This window comes from Garra rufa, chromosome 16 (genome assembly GCF_049309525.1).
Source record: "Garra rufa chromosome 16, GarRuf1.0, whole genome shotgun sequence".
Lineage (NCBI taxonomy): Eukaryota > Metazoa > Chordata > Actinopteri > Cypriniformes > Cyprinidae > Garra > Garra rufa.
Genome location: NC_133376.1, coordinates 36,760,601 through 36,768,188, shown reverse-complemented (window position 1 = coordinate 36,768,188; position 7,588 = coordinate 36,760,601).

The window sequence follows — 7,588 nt, the reverse complement described above, 5'->3', positions numbered from 1 at the left end:
ATGAATGATATTCATCATTCACTGATTTCGTGATTTTAGATGCTAATTATATTCAGTGAATTGGACTAAACTTGTAAACTTGTTAATTGATTGTGATAACGATAACAAAGTATTAATTGTGTAAAGAGCGCGTGGAGATGTTAAATTACTTCACACACTGAAAAAGGCCTGACAGCAGAGACATTTTTGTAATTCCTCTATGTGATTAATAAACGTTAATAAAACATAATTTGATTAAAATTAAGGTGCTTCACGATGCCATAGAAGAACCTTTTTTGTCTAAATGGTTCGATAAAGAATCTTCAACATCTGAAGAACCTTTTTGTTTCACAAAAGGTTCTTTGTGGCGAAAGAAGGTTCTTAAGATTATAAAAAGGTGAGAAAGAGATGGTTCTTTAAAGTACCTTTGAATAAATGGTTCTTTGTGGAACCAAAAATGGTTCTTCTATGGCATCGCTGTGAAGAACCTTTTAAAGCACTTTATTTTTAAGAGTGTAGTGGGGTACTTTGTTCTTGACATTAATTTAGACAGTTTAAAGATTAAATTTGATGTGGAAAAATATCAAAATCTGAGACAAGCAAGCCAAAAACCCACAAAGTTACAGGTGTACAGCACACCCCATTCCCCCCAATGACTTCAAACTAGACATCCAGAAATTTATCGGAGAACACCGGTCAATTTACCTATCTGAAAAGTGCAATGGTTCGTCAGCACAATCTAACACTTTCTATTGCCAGGGACGGCTGAAAATCTTGCACGGCCCCACATTCAATAAAGGTCACTCACACAACATGTACACATTGATCTTCCCATTAATTTTTACACTGCTGCAATGTAACAAATCACAGTCTTTGACTGGTCCCCTCAAGCTAGCTTTTCTTACCTAAAGCCATAACCTTCGTAACATCAATCACGTCCTGATGCTTCACCTCAGCACGGTTTTAAATGGTCACACTTTCAATTGAGCGTGACGTGCCCTTAAGCTTGGAAAGTTGGCATTTAATAATAAAAAAGAAAAACATATTCAATTCTCGCGTACAATTACATGTTTACAGTTAAGCTATTTCTTGAACCCTTGCTAAGGCTAATGCGTATTTGATCATAGTGTTTAACATGCCGTTATTTTAAGGCAACATTTGCAAAGGCTTCCTTCAAAACACCTCAGGAAATGTCTCCCCAATTAGACAACATAGTTGTGCTAAGCTGCACAATCTACTCCGGGAAACCTACATCTTTGGAGGAATTTGGAGTGTCCAGGGAGCTTCTCTGCCTCATCAAGTAATGTAGCTCTCCGAGAGCTATACCTAAAAGGGTTGATCCCTTCATATTTTTAAGATTCATACTTCTTGTCACTGAAGGACTTCTCCTAGGCATGTTAAAGAAATGCAAATCTGAAAGCCTTAAAGCAATATGAAAGGCACAAAATACCTCATGAATTATTCAGAGGGCTATTTTGCCACCCTCAAAATGAACTTTTAGAGAAACCAGTTATGCATTTCTGATAGGGCTAGAGAATCCACCAAATGCACAGAGCAGTTTAAATGTCATGCTGCCCATCTAATCTTGGACATTGTTTTATTTCCTGCTGTAAAAGGGCCGGCGAGGGTAACATTTGTGAGGAAGCATATGTGAATAAAATCTTAAATGCGTTGCATGTAAAGCAAGCACAAATGATGATGATTTTATAGTATCTGAGTCGTTGCTGTTGTCCTTGTTGTGTCTCTACGCATATTGTCTTTCAAGAGAACTGTGCGCCAAGCATTTTCAGATGGCTGTTCTCCACTATCTCAACCATGATAATCTAATGATGCGTGACACTGGATACCTGTGTCTGAATTTTCAGGGCCACATAAAGGACAGAGTTATAATATTTAACGCCGTGAAGTGTTTGCTTTGTGCTCAGTAATTTAAACTTCACTAGTTAACTTGCGCTGGGTTTAGAATTCAACATCATATTAATTTCCAAAGTACAAAAGCCTGCAGTTAAATATTTCCCGCTGCTTAGGTTTTTCCTTTTTTGGCACAGCGTCATTACACATTTTTGTAGCAATAAAATAATAATACATATGTAAATACATTAAATATAAACACAAAAAAGATAGATAAAAACTGTAAGCTGGCAGATTAAATTACAAGCATAATGAGAGGCATTTTGGTGACTAACTACCCCTAACTTATAGAGTTCATAAATGGGTGTCATTAAAAGATGTGAATGTTAATATTGTTATGGGTGACGTGCTGGACGGAACGAGACGAGAGACGAGATTCACAATAACCACTATTTTTAATAAACACTTCGAGATACAGGCAGGAACAGGCAGGAACATCCACACACGCAACATAAACAACGAATAAAGACCGACAGGGAAGTCATGACAAAGACAGACTTATAAAGGGTGTGCTAATTACAGAGACAGGTGCCGGGAATCACATTGATGAGGGCTGAACCAAGGTAGACAGATCGACAGGGGAGACAATGGGAGAAACCAATGACATAAACTGACAGCACTTTGACAAATATACTGTACAGCACCAGCTCATTTTCATCTACTAAATATGTTAGCAATGATAATGACTTCTGATGAAAGTTCATCAAAAGTTTCCATCAAATATGGCTAATAAAAAGACAAAACAAACATAATGCACATTAAAAATTACTAAAACTAAAACATAAAAAAGCTTAGCAAATTAGAAAACCATAATTTTAAAAGCATTTTTCAGCAAAACCTCCTTGTTAAGCACATTATAGATTTTTTAAAGGATTAGTTCACTTCCAGAACAAAAATGTACAGGTAATTTACTTACCCCCTTGTCATCCAAGATGTTCATGTCTTTCTTTCTTCAGTCCTAAAGAAATTATGTTTTTTGAGGAAATTTCTCCATATAGTGGACTTCTATGGTGCCAGCGAGTTTGAACTTCCAAAATGCAGTTTAAATGCAGCTTCAATGGGCTCGATCCCAGCTGAGGAAGAAGTGTCTTATCTAGCAAAACGATCAGTTATTTTCTAAGAAAATTTACAATGTATATACTTTTTAACTTCAAAGCGATATAGGACAATTTTGAAGATGAAGTAGAAAATGAGATATTTAAAAAAATGAGATGTTTAAAAAAAAACTTTAACAAAAGGTTATTTTTGGCAAAAGAAGGTTCTTCAGATTATAAAAGTGTAAGAAAGAGATGTTTCTTTAAAAAACCTTTGACGTAATGGTTTTTTGTGGAACCAAAAATGGTTCTTCTATTATATCGCTTGAAGAACCTTTTAAAGCACCTTTATTTTTAAAATTGTAACTGTCTTGAACTGGAGTGCACAGAGTATTCATGCACATAGCAGATGAGCATTGTGGTTAAAAAGTGCATAAATTGTCATTTATTTTAGAAAATAACCTATTGTTTCACTAGTTTAAACCTGCGGGCACCATAGAAGTCTATTGGAGGAATATTTTTCAAGACATGGACATCTTTGACGGGGGGGGCGGTTCTGGAAGTGAACTAATTCTCAAACAATATTTATACTTTACTACAAAAAATGTATAGGTCTACAGTCAGAATATAGTACACAAGTGCAGTACTAAGATGGCAAAAAAATGTATCACATTTTCCTGCCTCATAATTTAGCAGGAAGATTAGTTCTAAGTTTTACACAAGCTTTTCACATTACAATCAGTGGTGAATGGTGGTTTCTCCTGGTATAAAACACATCAAGCTGTGACTTCCCATGGGCAAATCAGATCGAACCAACACATGTAATCAAGATGACTACACAGAGTGTTAATTACACCTCTTGTAGTAAAATCCAAACTAATGTTTTAGTGATTATGCAGTTTCTTTAATGTGATAAAAAGGTACTGTGTATAATATGAGATCCTGCAAATAAAAACTCTAGAATATTGCAGAGAGCCGTTTTTCACTCTTATTTTTTTTGTTTCGCAGATATGATCAAATGGGGTTTTCCTCTATTCATCCCTTAGTCTGCATGCGACTGGCCCCCCTACCGGATCTATGACTCATTACTAACGGCACAAAGAGAAATCATTGGAGGAAAGAACACACTAATATACCTTATCAGTCTAGCGCAGCTTGGCAGAGAACGGTGCTGAAGACCAGGGAGGTAAATTGCAAGGTGTGCCTCAGTATATTAACATTCAAGTTCTTTCAGAGAGGATTGATCTTTCTTCCCTATAAAACATGACCATGCCTCTGTATTATCCAACTTGCCTTTAAAGAATGACTTGTTACTGTTCCCCCTTCCTCCAGGCATTCATTGGCCTCTTAAAAATCCTGTCATGCTGTATGCAGAGGATGCGTATTATTCAGACAATCAACGTTAGTTCTCGGTTAGCATACTGATGGACGCGGGTCGAATAAACAGGATGTTTAGGACACTATCCTTGTATTCGTTATTAGCGATCATTAGTCTATTAACCTCGCGTGCAACAGTTTTCTACCTCTAACAGGATGACTGAATTATCATCATCTGTAATTGAAGTCTATTATTTCTTATACATCAAGACGTGCCTGCACATATACAGTAGGCTGACACTTTTATCCTACGCTGGCTTGCCGCCATCATCTACCAAACATGATGAACAAAGACACGGAGGTGTTTGGGGTTGAAAGGAGCTTCATATCTTGACCTTCGCCTTCAAAACATACAACATTGAAGACCTCGGCTCAACCCGGCAGAGCGAGCCGGCATTCAAACGAAAGTGCCCTTCAGGCATGATGATCGCTGGCTTGTCATTCCACGATGGTGGAAAATGGCAAAACGTAAACAAAAGTGGGCAGTAATACGGTCAGGGCCATGAATTATGAAGGCCTTTGGAATCTAATGAAATATGTAAGGATTTAAGCCATCTGAACTGGATACTGTCTTTTTTTCAGGTAGGTATGAAACGCTTTTCTGCCTACAAAAGAGGAGGAAGGCAGAGCGGGAGCGAGGGTTATCCTGCCTGTCTCTCAAAATGTCAATGACTGCTACCATCGGGGGTGAGCATTAGGGGTATGCATCCGACTATAAGGAGAGAGTCTGAAATAAAAGATTTCAGAGTTTGATGCACACTAGCTTCACAAAGCTCTCTATTATTGTCAGCTCTGAGTCTTGCCGAGCTGTTGTACGGCTCATGGAAGAGTCAATTGCACAGGCCATGGGGTTTCTCAGTTAGATGAGACGAAGCGATTCAGTTGAATGCTGGTGCTCGGTGAATTGCCTGGCATGAGCCAGCTCGCCGATGGTCAGGGTGAAGGATAGTTGTTTGTTTGTGTGGAAGTCAAGGTTGATTGCAATCATGGAGTGGATCTATGCCATGTCCTTGGGGAATATTATGAGGTGAGGAGGCCAAGGAGATATCTGACAGCAAGGATGCATCTGTCCCGAAGCCCGCTTCCACCAATCCGTGACAGCTACGCTCGCGTTATACTGGACGTTTTCCATGATCCTGGGCTTGAACGGTACAGCCTCAAAGACTAAGGGGCTTCAAATGATGTACATAGACCAATTATTATGCCATACCAAGGACACCTTATGCCAACTGTCCAGATGTTGCTGGATGGGTCTTTTAATGAGAAGTAAAAATACCTTGGGATGTTTGTCCTTTTGACAGCTATTTGAAGAGGTTCTGTAGATTCTGATTTAGCTTACTGATTGCTTTGGATTTTATAAGCTGTTTACATACCCACTGACGAATAAACTCATGGCAGGAGAGCTAACTTGTTATTCCTGTAATACCACTGGTTGAGTTCAAATGTAGAAAATGTTTCTTTTTCACTGGTACTTATCAAAACGTCTCACAACAATGCATTGAGTAATACGAAAAATCAGAAGGGAAATGCAAAACAGACAATAACTTACTGTGTCACGTCGAAAACAAATTCATTCTAATGAAGAGGAAAATACGTTCAGTGAGAAAATGACTTACCCCAAAAACGTGTCTTTTTAGAAGGCAAAAAACAAATTTGTCTCTCTGAATCTGTGATGTATTAGTTCATACATCAAGCGACGGAAAAATACAGCTTATTATTGTTTGCACATCTTGCCATGAATGAGAGACACTGTTTGTCCTTTGCATTACATTTGAATAAGAAATAATATTAATGCACTGTAGTCATGCTGCTCATCCACATACATCACTGCATGCAACATCTGCTTTCTGTGACAGAACAGAGCAGGATCAATTTGTTGTGTGCATGCATAACTAATTTATCACATTGTCCCCCCCCGTAGTTCTCGGCTGCAACGCACGCTCACGAACCGTACACACACACAGACAAAAAAAAAAGAAGGATTGAGAGAACGAGAGCTTGTGCTAGAGAGAGAGAGGGAGAGAGAGAGAGAGAGAGAGAGAGAGAGAGAGGGTGACAGCAAGAAAGAGCAATCGAAGAGAGGAGGGGTTACATTAAAATACCTTTTGTCTTGAATCATGTTTGAAAAAAATCAAGGCATTTGGCTGCGGAGGTTGCAAAAATACATTCGTTTAAACAAAATGCCTCTCTTTTGGAGACATATGCGTAGTTTCAATGTGCTTTTTTGCTTTTAAAAAGCCCATTGATGTATTTTTCGTCTTTTTTACGCCATCTGCCTTTCTTTTCTTTCGGACCAATGGACCAATTGTAAGCAAAATGCTTTCCTTTCTCAGAGGCAACTCATGAATTTAAAGGGATCAGACCACTGCATTTCACTCCCACTGATAATCACAAGTAAATGGAGGAAGGAACTTATCAAGTGGTCCTTGACTAAATTACAGGAGACAGAACAATGCTTGAATGTAATGATTTTACTGCATAAAACACCAATAAAAGCATGCATATTAATAACCAGCTTACAATTAACGAGCCATTCCATATAAACATGCTTAATTCAGAATCAGAATGTGCCCGGGTGATGTCAATTAGCTTGAGTATTGCAAAAAAGCCAAAACAACTTAAGTGACCCGTCTTAGCATTGGAAGGACGGCGGATTGATTTGAAATACATTTTTTATGTGTTGAAGATCTCAATCTTAAATGACTAACCTAAGATCAGGGATTAGACCGGCCTTGATAACAACAAAAGCAGGTGAAATGAATGGCATGTGGCGACTAGAGATTCTCCATAGAACCTCAAGCCCGGCAGCCCTGTCTCTGTGTGTGTGAAATTTTAATGGAGCCTTTTCTTTGTGGTTTAGGGACATATGAGATGAAGGCGGACGCACATACAAACAGCTGCACGAAAACATCATCGTGTGGAAATATTTCTCCACGCTACATCGATATAAGTGAAACACAACAGGCATTAGAGGAGCAATGAAGGACCGGTCATTATTTGGCGCTTGTAATGTGGCCCAGATGGTCCGACGCTTGATGTTCAAATCACGTTTTGTTGCGTTTTCCAAACCTTGAATGAGCTGTGTACACAACCATTGTTTGAGGAGGAAAATTGAAGGCACGGCGTGTAAACCGTCACCGTCTGATGCAGGAAACGGGGCGATTGGCGACGCTCGCGACTAGCCTCTGAGGTGTAGGTTTTTTTGCGAATGAAGTCAGCGTAATGATTGCGACGCGTGCTGGGATCGAGACGGCGGTGCGTCTTAGGCAGAGGGAAGAGATAGATGA